This window comes from Hesperophylax consimilis, chromosome 14, assembly GCF_061612785.1.
Source record: "Hesperophylax consimilis isolate HC1 chromosome 14, BYU_Hcon_1.0, whole genome shotgun sequence".
NCBI classification, from domain to species: domain Eukaryota; kingdom Metazoa; phylum Arthropoda; class Insecta; order Trichoptera; family Limnephilidae; genus Hesperophylax; species Hesperophylax consimilis.
Window position 1 is genome coordinate 29,849,458 of NC_142849.1, and position 18,311 is coordinate 29,867,768.

The window sequence follows — 18,311 nt, forward strand, 5'->3', positions numbered from 1 at the left end:
TTCGGTTCCCTTTTCAGAGTCGAATATTTCGTTTAAGTATTTAGTTAAGACACTTTTATAAATGTTCATAATTTACTTCCCAGCAACCAACCAGCTTTGTGTTTCGCGTCCAGACGTTTCTCTATGTGATAGTAACAACTGATTCATATTATACGATGTGAATATGCTTAAAATAAAGTAAAATAATGCTTATATATGGAATGTAATACGACAATTGGGTTTATTCTCTTTTTCACATCTATTTTTACAAGTTTTCATAGTACAAGTCAACATTTTGCCGTGTTATTTCGTAAAATGAACCGATGATGCCTCGACCATAGTTCGCACAAGAATGATGACGTCACGTTTTCAAATTTCACTTGAGGCCATACGCGAGCACAGCCGGCTCCAATGGAACCGGTATGGGGAGTGGGGAATAATACGCTTTTAATCACTTGGGGCAGGTCTACTAATATTCATATGTCTATGCTTTCGACTGACATTTTTTCACATCTCCCTCTAATACCTTAACTCTTTGCACGCGGCCGTATCAACTGTTGTTATGGCAAAAAGTCTTTACTCACACGCGGCTGTATCAACAGTTGATACGGAAACTTTGATGGCCGATATTCCAGCGGTCTTTCGTCATTAATGTATTTCTTGCTCACTTGGACATTCGTAGAACTATCACGATGCTGACATCTACAAGAATTTCTCAAAAATAAAATTGTATTTCATAAAAAAAGATCGATAATCAAGTGCGCCTCTTCGCGCCTTTTAGTCCTTTAGTTTACATTTTGGTCAACGGATGGCGTTAGTACTAGTATGTCATTCACAACTTTTCATAAATAAAAATGATAAGTGATCATGGTGTCCCACTTGTGTCTATCAACGCAGAGGCCTAAGTACACACACGCCGAGAGTGTTTTATTCATGACGCCGAGTGAATGGCGGGACCACATTCAAAAGATACGGTACGTCTTTGTATGAAATTTTATGTTTTTGTTTTTATAAACATCTAAGGATGGGTTGTTTCGGAGAATTTGAACAATTCATCAAATTTCAACGTTCATTTTCAAGTTCTGTGAAAGATTTTTTCAAGTTCTGTTTTTATTTCAGTTTTATCAAGCAACTAGCCTATAATGATATAATAACAGAACTTGAATAGGACTTTCACAGAACCCGAAAATTAACGTTGAAATTTGATGAATTGCTCAAATTCTCCGAAACAACCCGTCCTAAGAGTGTTGACACACGAGGATTTGTTTTCATATTGTGGAGAATAATCTGTTCTGTCTATATCGTCCAATAAATCATGCCAGAATGCTATAATTTGACATTTAATTGCGTGCATAGGTATTTGAAAATATGTACCGCGTACGGGTATAGATAAAACGGAGCAATTTAACGCGTTCAAAAGGTTAATAATCCTAGGCCGTAGATATCTCTATCTCACCGCAGTCATGTCCGAAAACCCCTTAAAAATAAATTTTGTATAATACTAAGCATACGTCAGACATGATAGTGTTTATCTCCTTTGTCTGTTTGACAAAGAGAAAAAAAGAAGATGGTTTTGGGACAAAATTTAAAGTGACCCACGGTAGGTACATACAATAGTTTCTCATTTGGACGCTAGGTGGCACTGGAACCACTGGAATGAATCGAAAAACCTATGAATCTGCACAAATATTAAAATTAGATTAATAATCAGGTAGTTTGTTAAATCCTTTTTTAAATTAATACTATTGCAGCATATTTTTGGGTGGTCATTGACCAAATGACTCTTAGAAGTGCCGCCGCTGCAGCTGTCAATCTTTGTTTATTTATATGCGGTGACGAGAATGTTCTACAAAAGTTTGCTAATAATTGTAATTAAAATGCCTGAATAAGATCCCTGAGGCGTATGTGTGGTAAAACCATGTATGATCGTGTGAGGAATGTGGATATCCGCAAAGAGTGCAAGGCTGATGTAAGCGTAATGAGTAAGATTAAGAAAGGGACGCTTAGATGGTTTGGGCATTTAGAGCGAATGAGCGAAGATAGGAGTGTAAGGAGGATATATGATGCAAATGCGAATGGTAGCAGAAGTCGGGGACGCCCGAGGAAGACATGGCACGATCAAGTGAATCAGATACTCGAGTCGGGCCATGCCAAGAGTCAGAATAATAGAAGAGTATGTATGAATGTGAATGAGGCAAGAAGTGTTTGCCAAGACCGAGTTATTTGGCGGTCCGTCCTTTCTGCCTACCCCTGCGGAGAAACGGCGTGATGGTTAGTTACTTTATAGTTAGGGAAAAAAACAGTGTAAATGTTTGCAGGAATCAATAATAAAAAATAATAAATAAGTTTTCGCATAAAATTCATATTTTATACCATCAAACATAAATAATTAAAGAAAGGCATAAAGTGGAATTGAGAGAAAAGGAAACTATCTAAAAAAAAAAAACACAGTTTTGAGCCCTTGAGGTTTTTGCTAGCGCCAGGCGCCGTTTGGTTCAATGCCGACCCTGTGTACATGGAACTCAATGTGAATAAAAATAAAAGATATTTTTCCAACACATTTATTTCAAATTATGTATACAGTTTTATTTAGAATAAAACATAAGTTTTCAAACTAAGTGCAGTGTGGTTCAAGGATTCACAACTCAATGTGAAATTTAAAAAAAAGTATTTCACTATATTTATTTCACTAATACAAATTCATATTGCAAGAAACACGTTATGTTTTTCAAACTCGAGTACAGTTCAAGTATTCACGACTCCACGTGAATAAAAAAAAAGTATGACTCTTGATGGCAAATTTTACGGCAAAAGATATTAGATAGAATTATAAATATTCCAAGGTATGATAGTCCATAAAACATTGACCAATGCAAATGAAAACATTGCACTTGTTGCAATACGAAGAAACTTGCTTGTTTTGCTTACGCATTAAACAACGTACACACCTTTTGCGACAGCGTCGACCTGTATTGGTCAGATTAGTGGTTTCTATAAATAAGAAGTGGTTTTGGCCATCTAGTCTGTTATTCAAGGAAAGAGTGTCTTCGATGGAGGAACAGGTCACTCTGGGTGCTGCCGAAGAGGGATGGTGATGCGCTAGAATAATAATCAATATATTATTCAGGCATATCAAGAACACAGAACTTGAAAATCAACTTTGAAATTTGATGAATTATTCAAAATCTGCGAAACAACCCGTCCTTAACCCCTTCAGTAATCATTTAAAAATTAAAAATGGAAAAAAAAACACCTTTTTTTATTAATGAATTTTATTTACTCAAAATATATATCCTCATATAAAAGCCATTAAAATGGGACTGAATATTGATGTTGTGGTGCATAGTGTGAAAAAAAAATACAGTGTGTGGCAAGCCTACGCACGACGGAAGTGAAACTTTTAGTATTCTTCTCTCTCTCTTTTCATTTCATTCTCTCTTTTTTTCTGTCTATTGACATATTTATAAGTAAAAAAAAATTAAAAGTTATAAAAATATGGGATTCGAACCCGGGTCCTGCATAACGAGTGTCGAACGCTCTGCCTCTAGACCGCGGTTATTACGTATTCGACCAAAATATCATATAGTCAAAATATCTAAAAGTCGCAGCACGAGAGCATTTTATCACTTTAAAAAAAATTATTATTAAAAAAATTACAAAAAGAAAAAAAAAATTAGTTAAAGCGGGGATCGAACCTCGGTTCTTCACGACGACAATCGGGCGCTTTGCCTCTAGACCGCGAAGCTGAGTTTGGAGAGCGACCGAAAGTAGGTATATAATATTGGCTAGGCTCCTATAGCGAAATGATCACGGTTTTTGATGACGGTCATGAGTTGGTTTTACTCCGGTCCTCGAAATTGCATAACGCGCGTAAAGAAGTTTCACTTCATTAATTAAAAATTTTCTTTAGTATGAATTCTGAATTCTGGCACATAATAGCTGCCCGAGTATACTCGGGCGTGGTCCTTAAGAGGTTAATATCATCAGAAGTCTATTTTTTGTGTTTATTTGGGGTATAATATTGAAACATGAAAGCAATTTTGTTTTTAATTTTCCTTACAATCAATAAGGGTTACAATTTTAAATCATCAAGTATTTTATTTGCATGTTGTGATTTAACGTTCACTTCCAATACTTTAACCTCGTTTGTTTGTAATTTGCAAAATTACGTTTTTACCAGATAATGTTTTTATATATTTATAAAAATAGTATATAATAATAATATATATAATCTATAAGTAGTTTCCCCAGAATAGCTAGTTATATTCAGAAAATAACACACTGGCGAACAAGATTTTAATAAGCTAAGAAAAAAATTATCAGGCCTATAAAAAATGCTTTCAAGTGCAAAAACTACTACTTACAAACCCTTTTCTGATATGGTTTTATTGTATAATATGACAAATCAAGTTCTTTAGATAATGATCGGAAAACATTTTGATATTTATGCCTGAACTTCACAAACTAAAACAAAACTATAAGGGCCCGTTCCCACTTCTGTTTTCAAATCGAGAGATTTCAGATCCTGTTTTAAAATCGGATGCCCTAAGGCCCTGTTCACACCTCCGTTTTAAAATCAGATCCTACTCTATGAAAACAAATAATTGTCGATTCAGCCAAAACATTTTATTTGCTCATTCTTTAGTAGACGATGAAGCTCTTGTTGTCATGTGGTACTAATTAAAAAGAAGGAAGAAAGTGAAAAGAAAATTTTGGGTACACCCAATCATAGCTGAAAGATTTTCTGTAGGAACTTTCCAAGTGTTAGGACGGGTTGTTTCGGAGAATTTGAACAATTCATCAAACTTCAACGTTCGTTTTCGGGTTCTAGGAAAGTCCCATTCAAGTTCTGTTATTATATCATTATAGGCTAATTGCTTGACAGAACTGAAATAATAACAGAACTCGAAAAAGTCTTTCACAGAGCTTGAAAATTAACTTTGAAATCTGAAGAATTGTTCAAATTCTCCGAAACAACCCGTCCTTAATTGGTGAGTTGAGAAGTGATGAACTAAAGTTCTTTAGAATGTCTATCACTTCCTTTCCTGGAACGAATTTCAGAGAGCTTAACGTATCAAAATATAAAATTGAGAGAGTGCATTTGTCCTGAAGAAAGGCTATCGATATTTTTAAGGTAAGAAAACAATAACAACTCAAATATTTTTTATTATGTTTTTATTAAACGAATGCGCTCTTCCGTGCATCGTGCAGCTCATTTAAGCTTTAAAATAAAGAAAAATAAGAATAGGTAAAGTTTAAAAATAAAAAATAAATTTAGAAACATGTTGATAATTTTGATATAAAAAAGTTGTGTACACCAAGTGTTTTGTTTTTATTTAAGTAAAAATAAAATATTGTAGTATGTTGACTATTGGGTCTTCCAATGGCGATTCGTGAGTTTTCAGCGAGCTAGATTGCTAAGATTGAAAAATACGACATTATTGATGTTGTTGTAGCTGAAAGTATTTTTTTTTTTTAACCAAAATGTGTGTAGGTATAAAAAAATCTTGAGTACGAAAAGTAGCTACAACAACATTAATAATGTCGAATTTTTCAATCTTATCACTCTAGCTCACTGTAAACTCGGGGACCGCCACTGGGGTCTCCTAACCCTCAATTAGTTAAACGACTTTAGTTAAATTCATCAAAATTTAAATCCGTACTATTTTGACTGGTGTTATTAGAGGTGACCGGGTATATCATCAAAATGACAATTCAACACACCTACAAAAAGTGGCATAAAGTCATGAAAGGTGATGTAACAAAAACTAGGTTAAATAGGTTACATAGGTAACTATTAAACCTAATTTTTATTTCATCACTTTTAATGACTCTCTATATGTATTACTTTTTAAAGGTGTATTGAATTTTCATTTTGATGAAATATCAAGGAACCGTCATTAGATAGTTGAGACAAACAGAAGGAGTAGGTGATGCAACTGGTTGATTGGTGGTTTGTTTACGTGCAAAATATGCAGATCCCATATATAGTTCATTTGATATTGACACTCAGTGGGAGGACATCCCAAAAGGTTTTGAAATGAAAACAAATTTTTTTCATTGTCTCAGAGCGGTTGATGGGAAGCACATAAGTTGTAAAACCAAAAAAATAGTGGCTCTATGTATTATAACTACAAACATTATTTTTCCTTCATTTTACTTGCCGTAGTTGATTCGGAATACCGATTTACCTACGTGAGCATTGGTTCATATGGAAAAGAGTGTGGTTCCTCGATATTCAAGGAGACTACTTTCTGGCAAAAATTGGATGACGGTAGTTTGAATATACCAAAGCCTAGACCTCTTCATGATAATATGGAAAAAGATTTGCCCTTCGTACTTATTGGCGATGAAGCTTTCCCATTGTCAAAAATTTATTGCGACCTTTCAGAGGCACTCATTTGGATGACAAGAAGAAGATTTTTGATTATCGTTTAAGTCGAGCCAGGAGGTATGTTGAATGTGCTTTTGGTATTTTAGCCAATAAGTGGAGAATACTACATTGACCATTAGATGTCCACCCAGAAACAGATACCAAAATAATAAAAGCTTGTACAGCATTACACAATTTTGTAAGAGAATAGGACGGTCTTAATTTTGAAGATATCGAGTCTGCAACCCCAGTGGAGCATCCGATGCGTACACAAACACACATTATTCGTGGTGGTCCTACTATAAATAATACACAATCTGAGTTCGCCGACTAATTCGTTTCTCCAATAGGATCTGTATCTTGGCAAGCAGCATCTACACACACAAAATAAAAACCAAAAAATAACAATTTTTAATAAAAGTCGGTACTTACCAAAATATTTCTTTTTTTTCTTCTAATTTCTCAAAATCCGGCATGAATAAACATCAAACTTCTTGCCAAGCCAATAATTTTAATGAATTATTTTTATACCCTTCTGTCATTATATCCCACAGCACAACTTTTTCTTCGACCAGTGGGATTAAATTTTCAGGATTTATTTCCTTACTAGCGCCAGGCGCAGTTTGATGGTTTTTGAATTTTGAAAAAGTACCACAATGGACAACACTGCAAACCTTCGTCTTACTTCGGTGGTCAATGTATATCTAGCTATAACTCATAGTTTTTTCAAAGCATTCCAGAACCATCCTGGTGCCAAAAATATGGCTACACGGTTTGCTTCCAGTTCGCCGAAATCTTACCCAGATTTCGTGTTAGGGCAAATCTATTAATTTGGATGTCTATGTACTCTAAGTAACTATGTAATTTAACATTCAATTTCTACGTATAATCATACTGTTCGCTAGAATAATATCATAAATCTTTTCTGAAAAAAAATGGTTTTTACAATTATGACAAATTTTACCAGTGTTTTTGAGCACAAGCTTTCTTCTCTAGAGAGGAGTTTTTACCGACAATCATGACATCTCAGGACGAGCCACAAGCATTTCTATATGCATGGCCGCAAGACAACATGCTCATCCCTCGTCCTGTGAGTGATGGTCGCCGGCGAGTACTGAGCTTAAGCTGGCAAGCTACACGTTTTGAATGCTGTATTTTTATTGGTCAACAGCCAAAAATCGCTTAAACAGCCTGATTCCGAATATGTAAGGCCATTGACTATGTATATATGTTGCCCAATTTTTGGCATCTATAAACGAAAAAGTACCATCACACCTGGTTAATGATTGAAAAGGAGCACACAGACCAACTAAATGCAATCATCTAATGATCAATCATTTTAAGGAAATGAATAAAGTCATCCATATTTCATATGTACTTCTACCGAAACCGACTTTTAACATTCAATGTTCATATGTTCTCATCACTGTGGTATTTGTAATACTTTACACAGCTTAAAACATGTTTACAATTGCATAATCAACAATTATAATTATTAGTTTTGACTGTGATATTAATTACTGACTATTACTGAATATTTCTGCTAAACAACTAATAATATGAAACAAAATGGGGGGAGAACAAAAAAATTTAGAGAAACTGAAAAAAAATAGTATGTGTAGCCGTATTATGATGCCGACACACTTGCGCTATACTCTCATGGCTTGGCCACGAGAATACAGCACGCTTGTAGCATGGTCTGTCACAGGTATTAAGCAGCATTGCAAATGGCAACATTTTTTCCAAGTATAACAACCTCGTGAATGTAGCCAAATATCATAGTATTACAAGAGGAATGCTGCTTGCTTGTTAAATAATAATAATAATATTAATTTAATACTTGATTCATGATTCATTTGGCTACATATATATGCTTGGGAAACATATCAAAAAGTTTTAAACAAAATTTAAAAAAAAAACAATTTACAAACTGAATGTCATTTGTTTATTTATATTTTTAAATTCAGTTTACATAACATTTAGGAAACAGAAAATTTTATACTTCACTGTGAATTTATGCATAAATAATAATATTTTATTATATATTCATGTATAAATAAACCCTTACCACTCCATTATTTTTTAATATTTTTTGTCAGCCAACTTTAATTTAATTAATTTATTGATGGGCAGTTACAAAAAAAATCGTTAAAAATTCATTTTTTATGATTTATTCTTCAAATAAAAAACAGTTTACAGAAAACATTATGGACTATTTATATTTTTGCATAGTATGGTACTTTTTAAAACATTCTCCAGGATGGAGACCAGGTTTTCTGGAACAGGTCTCACAAAACCACACAGTTTCGTGTCTTCCCCCAGGAATCTTTCTGTTACTGCACACAGTACAGTCTTTAGAACCTTTGTCCAGTTTGGCAATGAAGTGTTGCTTGTTTTCCAATCGCTCCTCTGCATCTAGCGTTCTCGGGCGTCCCCTTTTTCTGGATTCCCGACCAACCCTTTTATCTCCTACCAATTGAGTAATAAAATTTGCAAAGGTTATTTTATAGTAAAATAAAAACGGAAAACAGTCTAAAATCTTATGAAAACGTGAATTTAAACGTTTTTTATCAAATAATCACAAGAAACAACGTCACGTGTCAAGTTTTGCGCACCTAAATACACCAGGCGCGCAAGTCTTATCTTGTCGGCCGCCAGCCGACAACTGAGTTGTAGCGTACAAATAGTGCTGTCGGCTGGCACCCGACAAATGAGTGGTAAGGGTTAATATTTTACCATGTGTTTTTTATATTACAACAAATATTTGCAATCACGGTGTCTTAAAACTGGTGGTTACTTTAAAAAATCATCTGCAAAAACCAAAAGGATTTTTTTCCGATTTTAGTACCTATGTAAAAAATTATATTTTTTAGATACTTTCTAGTGAATAAATAAGTGAAGCTGGACCGACGCTTAAAGACGCATTTTTAAAAGAGAAGTAATTGTATAGGAACAAAATATCCAACTCCAGACTCAATTTTCTTGAAAATGAAAGATCAAAATAATTTATTTTTTAACTTTGTACTACAAAATCAACTCCGAGGTAGATTCACCAATTTCACTTTACACCAGTTTCCAGACACTGTATAATTAACTAACCATGCATTTTATCTGAAATGTTATTCCAACCATCCGAGTCATTCAAATCTAAAACCCCTAGTAACGTGTGAACGAGTACTAAGGGCATAATGCAATTTTACAATGGCGACGGTGAAACATTTGTAAAGGGGTCAGACTAAATACTTGCCAAAATAAAACAGGGTCATACTTTTGCACTAGTCTGCTGGTATTACTTAATATTTGCGATCATGAGTAACGCATGTTTGACATTATATTTTCATAATTCACGAATGCACTATTACTGCCAACTAGTGACAAAAACAAAGCTGTTTTGACAGTAAATCATTTTGCACTCACCATTTAATTTTTTTGTTGATCTTTTTCTAAATACTTCCTTGTTTGGTTACGCACTCTAAAATTTCTTGTATTTCCATAGTTAAATGATAAAAACGAATTATTGACAGGGCAAAATGGGCAGTTATGTGCAACTCGGTTTGGAGTAAACAGTATTTGTTGAGTTCAAGAGGAGTAGCTAAAACTTTTAAAGTAACTTTAATTTTCTAATGAAAATTACTTTAACTCTTTGCACGCGGCCATATCAACTGTTGTTACGGCAAAAAGTCTATACTCACACGCGGCTGTATCAACAGTTGATACGGAAACTTTGACGGTCGATATTCCAGCGCTCTTTCATCATAAATGTATTTCTTGCTCACTTGGACATTCGTAGAACTATCACGATGCTGACATCTACAAGAATTTCTCAAAAATTAAATTGTATTTCATAAAAAAAGATCGATAATCGCGCCTTTTAGTTTACATTTTTGTCAACGGATGGCGTTAGTATTAGTATGTCATTCACAACTTTTCATAACTAAAAATGATAAGTGATCATGGTGTCCCACTTGTGTCTATCAACGCAGTGGCCTAAATACACACACGCCGAGTGAATGGCCGGACCACATTCAAAAGGTACGGTACGTCTTTGTATGAAATTTTATATTTTTGTTTTTATAAACATCTAATAGTGTTGACACACGAGGATTTGTTTTCGTATTGTGGAAAATAATCTGTTCTGTCTATAAAGTCCAATAAATCATGCCAGAATGCTATAATTTGACATTTAATTGCGTGCATAGGTATTTGAAAATATGTACCACGTACGGGTATAAATAAAACGGAGCAAATTAACGCGTTCAAAAGGTTAAAATTGAGTAGGGTAATCAACCTTTGAAGAAGTTTTTTAATGGTGAGAAGTCTTGTATACAATGTCACCAATAACTCATTTTCATTATTTTTTGGGATTATCAACATTTGGAATTACAGTAGAGCCTCGATAATCCGTACTTAGGCTAATTAGAACATGGCTATAATCTGAACTGCTAAAAGACCCCTCTCTCCTTAAACCCGAGGAAGCTAACGTTGTTTTTCTGTAGTAATGTAACTCTTTGAACCAGGTCTATGCTACTTTGTACTCAGCACGCATCCCATGGTGTTTTAGTTTATAAACCTACGCCATAAAACTTCATAATGGATAGTTTGAAAGATGCAGTGTCTGTTATTGTTATTTTGTATTTTCATTATTATTTGTTATTTTGTATTTTCTGAAATAATAATTAAAGCATTATTAGAATTGTAAAACAAAAAATTACATAAAGTTGTATTCAATCTAATCTTCAGACATCCACGGAAGTAAAAACAGTCATAGCTTTATCTCTATAAAACTCAGTTATGTTTTGGTAAACGTTTTTCATCATTTAAGTATTCATTTATTAATTTGTTTTATCAAGTGTAATTAAACTTACGTTTTAGTAGTTTAGTTTTGAAATGTAGATCAGGATAGAAGACATTGCAGAAATGTGATATCTCACAAAAGCAGCGCTATACAAATTGTCCAATAAATAAACTATAAAAATAAATTTTAAAAGATTAGTTACAGTTCTTGTAAAAATATGGAAAAAATATTTTAAAATGACTCGGTTCAGAATTTTTGGATTGATTATTATAATCACTTTTTTTCATTTGATTACACTTTTGAGAGCATCATTTCAATAAAGAATAATTATTTTGACACTATACGGTCGGACATTTTACGGCCAAATCAAGGCGTAGCGCGGGTGTTTTTTTTTAATTTTAGCGCCAAAATTAGACTTCATAGGTATCTTGTGATCTATTTGATATTTTTCAATGAAACTTTCAGTGTTTTACTTTAAAAAGATGTCTCTATTTATTTACTTAGCAATGTATGTGTAATTCCTTTTTTTATGAACAAAAACATTCTACTTTCTTGGGAATCATAGAAAAAACAGAATTTCACAATCGAAATAACTTTATTCATACAAAATTACAAGATTATTTAGAAATTTTCAAAACATATAAAAAAAAAACTACAACCTAATAGTGCTTCAATGTGTGATAGCGTTCGAAACACTTTCCTTTATGCAGGGGCACATTGCAAAACTTGCACATGTACCGCGTTTCACTGCGTAGTTTGTGAGCGGAACATACGCGACAACGACGTAAAATGTTTTTATTTTTGCCGGTTCCGACTAGAGGTTCCAATGTATGTTTCCTCATGTCCATGGACAGTCTTCCTGGTGGATCTGATTTGCAAACCTTGCTCCTGGATGTCGATGGTACTGGTTCGGCTGGTTCATCTATCGAAATTTCATCCTTTACCCAATGAATCGCTATTTCCTTTAAAAAAAAAAAAATATTTCTTTTTGTTACCCGAATGAACTGAGTTATAAAATACAAACGAATTGAATAAGGCACAATTTATGAGGTACATTGCCATTCTTTTAGTCCATTTAACAGTTTTTCGTAAAATTGAATAATACGATAAATACTGATCTGCCCGGTCCACGCCTTTCGTGTATTTCTTATAATCGATCAGAGCACATGGCTTTATAATTTTTTGCTTCGTCTTTCTGTCCATGTTTTGACTCTCCTTCATCTCTGCAGAGCGAATTGTGGAAATGAGATTTACACTATTTTTTGATTGCCAACTTGCAGCAATATATCTTTTTTCCTTCTGAAAACTGTTTCACCATTTTTCAGTGAAACCGTTTTCAGACAGTCTGGAAGTCCTCTATTTTTCCGTATTGTACCACAAATTCTTATTTTTTCTTCAAAAGAATCTCACTGTTTTGAACACTGTTATAATAGTTATCCATATACACATGGTGGAATAAATCTGCATACGGAGATAACACTACCTTCATCATCACTCATCAAACAATTCATCGTCACTCTCGCATGTATCTTGATTCATTTTCGGGGAAAGTAAAATTATAATCTTTAGGAAAGTTAAGTTATGTATAACATTCAAAAATAATATTTATCAAAAAAGACTCAAGAAATAAGAGGCAGTTCAAAAAAACTTGAGATTTTTCACCAACACAAAATAGTTCGTATGTATTTAACATATTGTCGTCGGGACACGGCATTTGACATTTTTCGCGGACCGTCGGTCACGGCAAATGCCGTTTTTGTCGACTGTCAGTTTTTGGCAGGAAACAGCATTTTACGGGTTTGTTATCAGCGTGAAATAAAACGCCTTGAAGGGTAATTTGCTACCTGGGTGCTAGGCGACAGTCTGTCGACGTTATTTGAGATGTCTTGTCGGGATTGGCTAATGTGCCGCTTGTAAAGGCGTCGCCAGAAATCTAGAGTTTTTATGCAATCTCAATCTCCAGTTAAGTTTGAGTCATTTCACGTATTGGACTATTTTTCATACCACTCGCACTGTTTTGTTTACTGTTTGGTATTTTATTATTTGAATATATTAGCATTGTATAGGACTTTATCCCTACAAAAATGTCTTTACAAGCCAATGATAGTGACGATGAAGTGTATGTCGACAATTTATCTATAGGTGTCAGAAAACGAACCGAGTGATGATGAACAAATACCAAGACCTAGAACGTTTCACCGTCGTACTATTGAAAGTGATTCTGATTCGGAGACGAGCTCAGATGAGGATGTGGACGAGTGGTCATCGTTTGATAATCCCCCAGTTCTGCAATCTTTTTTAGGCCGGTTTGAATTCAAATGCCCATTGTCCTCAAACTATAAGTGATGCGATAGAGTTATTTATCGGTGATGATTTGTTTGAATATTTTGTAAACGAATCTAATAGATATTACCACCAAAACTCACATAATTACAAATTATATAAAAAATCGGGAAAGTGGAAAAATATTACTTTGAAAGAAATGAAAAAGTTTATGGGGCTAATTATGTTGATGGAACAAGTTCGAAAGGATATAAGGGACGAGTATTGGTCTACGGAACCAACAACCGAAACTCCTTATTTTGCTAAAACGATGCCCAGAGACAGGTTTCAGCAGATTTGGAAAACGTTACATTTTTCCAACAGTGAAGATATCATCGATCGTTCCGACCGATTATGCAAAGTAAAACCAATTATTGACCACTTTTTACCAAAATTTATAAACATTTACAAACCCCACCAAGAATTAAGTTTAGATGAGGGAATGATACCTTGGAGGGGAAGACTATTTTTTAGAGTTTACAATGCTTCTAAAATTGTGAAATACGGAATACTTGTGCGAATTTTATGTGAAAGTGATACAAGCTACATTTGCAATTTTGAAATATATTGTGCACAAGGACTTAAATTACTAGAAACTGTAAATAAAGTTGTGTCTCAGTATACTAATTTATGGCATCATCTTTATATGGACAATTACTACTACAGTGTCGAAAATTGCAAGGCTTTATTTATATTACTAAATAAAATAAGAGTTTGTGATATTATAAGAAAAAACAGAGGTCTACCCAAATCATTGCAAATGATTAAACAGAAGAAAGGTGAATCTATTTTCAAAAGAAAAGGCGATGTACTATTGCAAGTTTGGCAATCTAAAAAAGAGTAGGAATGATTTCCACCATTCATTCTGCTGAAATGAAAGAAAACCAGAACATGGGTTGGAAAACGCGCAATAAAATCAACATCTGTAATCGAATACAATAGGCACATGAAAGGTGTTGACCGTGCTGATCAATACCTCTCATGTTATTCGATATTGCGTAAAACTACAATCGCAATTTCAATCGAAAATATTATTTGGTTTAGAAATTGTGTCAATTTTAAGAAAGCGATATATTTTTGCGCTAATCGCGAAAAACACCCGCTATAGGCTATAGTCTATTGTTTGAAGCGCCCAACTACAATGTGTTAATACGAAAATTTAATATCCAAAAATGTGTAATAAAAGCAAAATGAACTCAGAAACACGAATATAAGACGTCTGTACAAAAGCGGTATAAAGCAGTTACTGGCGAGACGAACGAAAATGCAAAAACAAAATCCTTTGTTAAAATTATCAGGTAATAAAATAATTGCAATGTTCCGACTGTTTATTTTTTGTTGCTTTTCAAACTCATTGTATTGACAGGTAGATAGATCGGGTACCGCCGACAATAGAAAACACATGACCCTGCACCCATTTAGAACGCCTTGTTTACAAGTTTCCCGCTCCTTACCGCTTTGCGCAACAAGACGAGTAAACTCGTCTCCCGCGTCTTTGTGTAAAAAGGCGTATGACGAGTTTTCTCGTTTCCCGCAAAAAATGTGTTAATATAATTTAATGGAACAAACCTTTTGTTCAAGCGGTTTCTCACATGGGTGGATGGCTGAAAAACAACAAAATAATTAAAATCGACACTATTATAATTTATATGAAGAGAAATATGTCTGGTGAGATTAGTGCCTATGGACAGACCACGCCATATTCTAGTGGCTTGGCCTATTTCAGCATATCGCGCGCCATACATTCCCGTCCGTAGTGTATGGTAAGCGATACGCTGAAATAGGCCAAGCCATCGCTTATTGCATATAGCTTAATGTGACATCTACGATAAAAAAAATTATATTAACACATTGTCGTCGGGACACGGCCTTTGCCGTTTTTCGCGGACTGTCGGTCAACTGCGGGACACAGCAAATGCCGTTTTTGTCGACTGTCGGTTTTTGGTGGGAAACGGCATTATACGGGTTTGTTATCAGCGTGAAATACTATGATTCATAAGTGGAATGGGCTCTTCAATTAGGCGAGACAACCGCAAAAGACTCTTTTTTGACAAGAAGCAATCAAACATAATATGAGTTATTGAGTGTTCGCCTTCGACCTTAGGCGACACTGTTCAATTTACGCGATCAGATTTCACACACCCAGCGATTGTAAAATTGCAGGCATGGCAAATATATATTATTATTTATTATATAACTATATGATATGAATAAACATGTTATCTTTTACTTGGAATTTTCAAATATTGAATACTATTTACTGAATTAATATCAGGTTTTTATATTCAGCTTTGAAATGTGGTGAAATTATGATGTAATCAAAGCAATTATAATTTATTTTTGATGATCAAATGTCATATATGATTTATTTGAAAATTTCAATTGATAATATTATTTGGTTTATAAATTGTGTCAATTTTAGGAAAGCTATATATTTATGCGCTAATCGCGAAAAACACCCGCTATAGGCTAGAGTCTATTGTTTGAAGCGCCCGACTACAATGTGTTAATAGATAAAATACTAACATTGTTTACTGTAATTTTTTTGAAGTGTGCTATGAATGAGTGCTTTAGAAATGAAACGCAAATTCTATCAATAGATATGAATATTAATAAAAAAAAAATAGTAATCAACATATCGCCAATGGAATTGGGCCACCACCGTTGGATTGGTTGGACCATTGTATAAAAATGCTCTGACAGCAATGCAATCATTCTCCGCGGTAATCTGTGGTGAGATGTTATTGCGAGAGCGTAGGTTATGTTTAACGCTTTCTGCGCAGCTGCAGGGTGTTGCGGCGGATCCAGGAAGCTCTGCGGGATCCTCCGGTGGTCTGGGAGAATCTTCTGCCCTATCCGAGTCCTCGGGAAGACTTTCCGGCAGAGGTCAGTCTGCGGAGCTCAAGGTGCTTGTGCACGGCCTTCACGATCCAGTTGGTCTTGGGGTCGTGACGGATGGCCTGAAATTTTTTTTTTTTATTTAAAAATATATATTTATTTTATATAAAAACATAAATATGTTATACTAAAAAAACTGTTTTCTTTTTAACGTAACTACCCAATTCAATAGAGAAAAACGTTTCTCGTGTTTGAGTTTGGGAGTAGTGCCATTACAATATATTGTATTGTCTAAAGAAAAGAAAAAAAAAATTATTTATAAAGTAAGAAATAAACAAAATGTATATAGCATGATAACAAAAGTATAGATAATGAAAATACCAAAGATATTAGAAGAACGAGATATGCTATGTTGGCCGCCGGACCGTAGGCAGAGTACTACCTAATTAGGGTACTTTGAATACCATCGGGACGTGTACGCACAGAAAACTGTTCTATGTATTAGTGTGGATACCTTAGCGTAAGCGAAGGTGTGCAGTAGTATTGGTGAACAAAACCGGCGACACTGGGCAAAACAATTCCACACAGTATGAACTGCTCATAGCACATCTCGCTCTTCTAATATCTTTGGAAAATACACTACAATAGCAGTTAATAAATTAGATACACAGTAAATGTAAATAAATTTAAGAATATATTTATTTACATTTAACATTAATTTAAGAATAAAAGTAAAATAAAAATAACATTATTACATTTCGATTAATAAGTAGGTAGTAGGTGGTGTTAAGTACATGGAGTTATTTTATTCATTTGGAGTAAACGGAGCTGATAATATTGCAAGCGAAGGTACATAATAAATTGCGACAATAATCTGTTGATGGTCGAATGCTGATATAATATTTCAAGAGGATATGGTAAAAGAAGAAAAATATTTTTTTTTTGTTAATTAATTTTATGAAATAATAATCTACTACATAATATGTACCTGTAATCAAAAGATTAACTTACTTATAATTATTAATGGTTGATCAAGGAGTTGTTTTATTTGTAATTTAATGGGTTTATAATTTTTTCAGATTTGATTTTATATGGGAGTGCATTAAAAAAATTTATACCTTGATAAGTATAATGGTGTTTAGAAGCGCTCATTTTAAATTTAGGGATTTCTAAGTTGCCAGTGATCTTGATCGGTTACTTATTTTTGGAAATGTTATCGTAGGATTGAAATGATCTTTGTGAGTTTGTAACAATGAGTTCTTTTTGAATATATTATTTAGACCGAGAACCCTAAAAGAGTTAAATAACTGTATTGTTGGAAATATAGATGGTTTACGTAGGATGACTTTTAGAATCAACCCCTGCCTTTTCTGCAGGTAAGAGGTTAGTTTTGAAAGTCCCCCCCACCCAATTATACCATATTGTAGAATAGATAGGACAAGAGAGAAATAAATAGTTTTAATCATATTATATGATAGTATGTTACTCAATCTAATGAATAAGTAAATAAGTTTTCTTACTCTGGTTGCCGTATTTTGGACTTTTGTTCGTTCCATTTTAAGTGTCTATCTACTACGATACTTTATGCTATTTTTGCATGTTATTGGTTAACAATTTAAATTGCCGCATTCTTTTTTTATTTTCACACTGTGATGAATGGATTTTAATGGTAATATTGTTTTCAAAATTTTTTTTGCAAAGAGAATGCTAAGAAATATGTTTTCTCGGTATTTAGTGCGACAATTTAGGTCGAACCATGTTTATATTGGCTATCCTCATTGTTTCCTGCGTGTCGTCTGCGTAAGATATATCTCCAAAAATGGGAAGAGTGAACATTTGATTTACATATATAATAAAAAGGATTGGACCGATGACAGTTCCTTGCTGTATGCCAAAAGATATGAGGTTTCGGGTTCACTAAGGGTATTATTGATTTTGACCACAGACATAGGAATTAATAGACGAGAAGATAAAGGCGAGGGGTAAAATCAACTGTTGAAGAAC

The 18,311-nt window shown here is 33.9% G+C and overlaps 1 pseudogene; it reads right to left on the minus strand.

Annotated features, from left to right (window-relative positions):
• Window positions 1–15,104: 15,104 nt before the first annotated feature.
• Window positions 15,105–17,863, minus strand: LOC149418182 (large ribosomal subunit protein eL15 pseudogene; annotated as a pseudogene).
• Window positions 17,864–18,311: the final 448 nt, after the last annotated feature.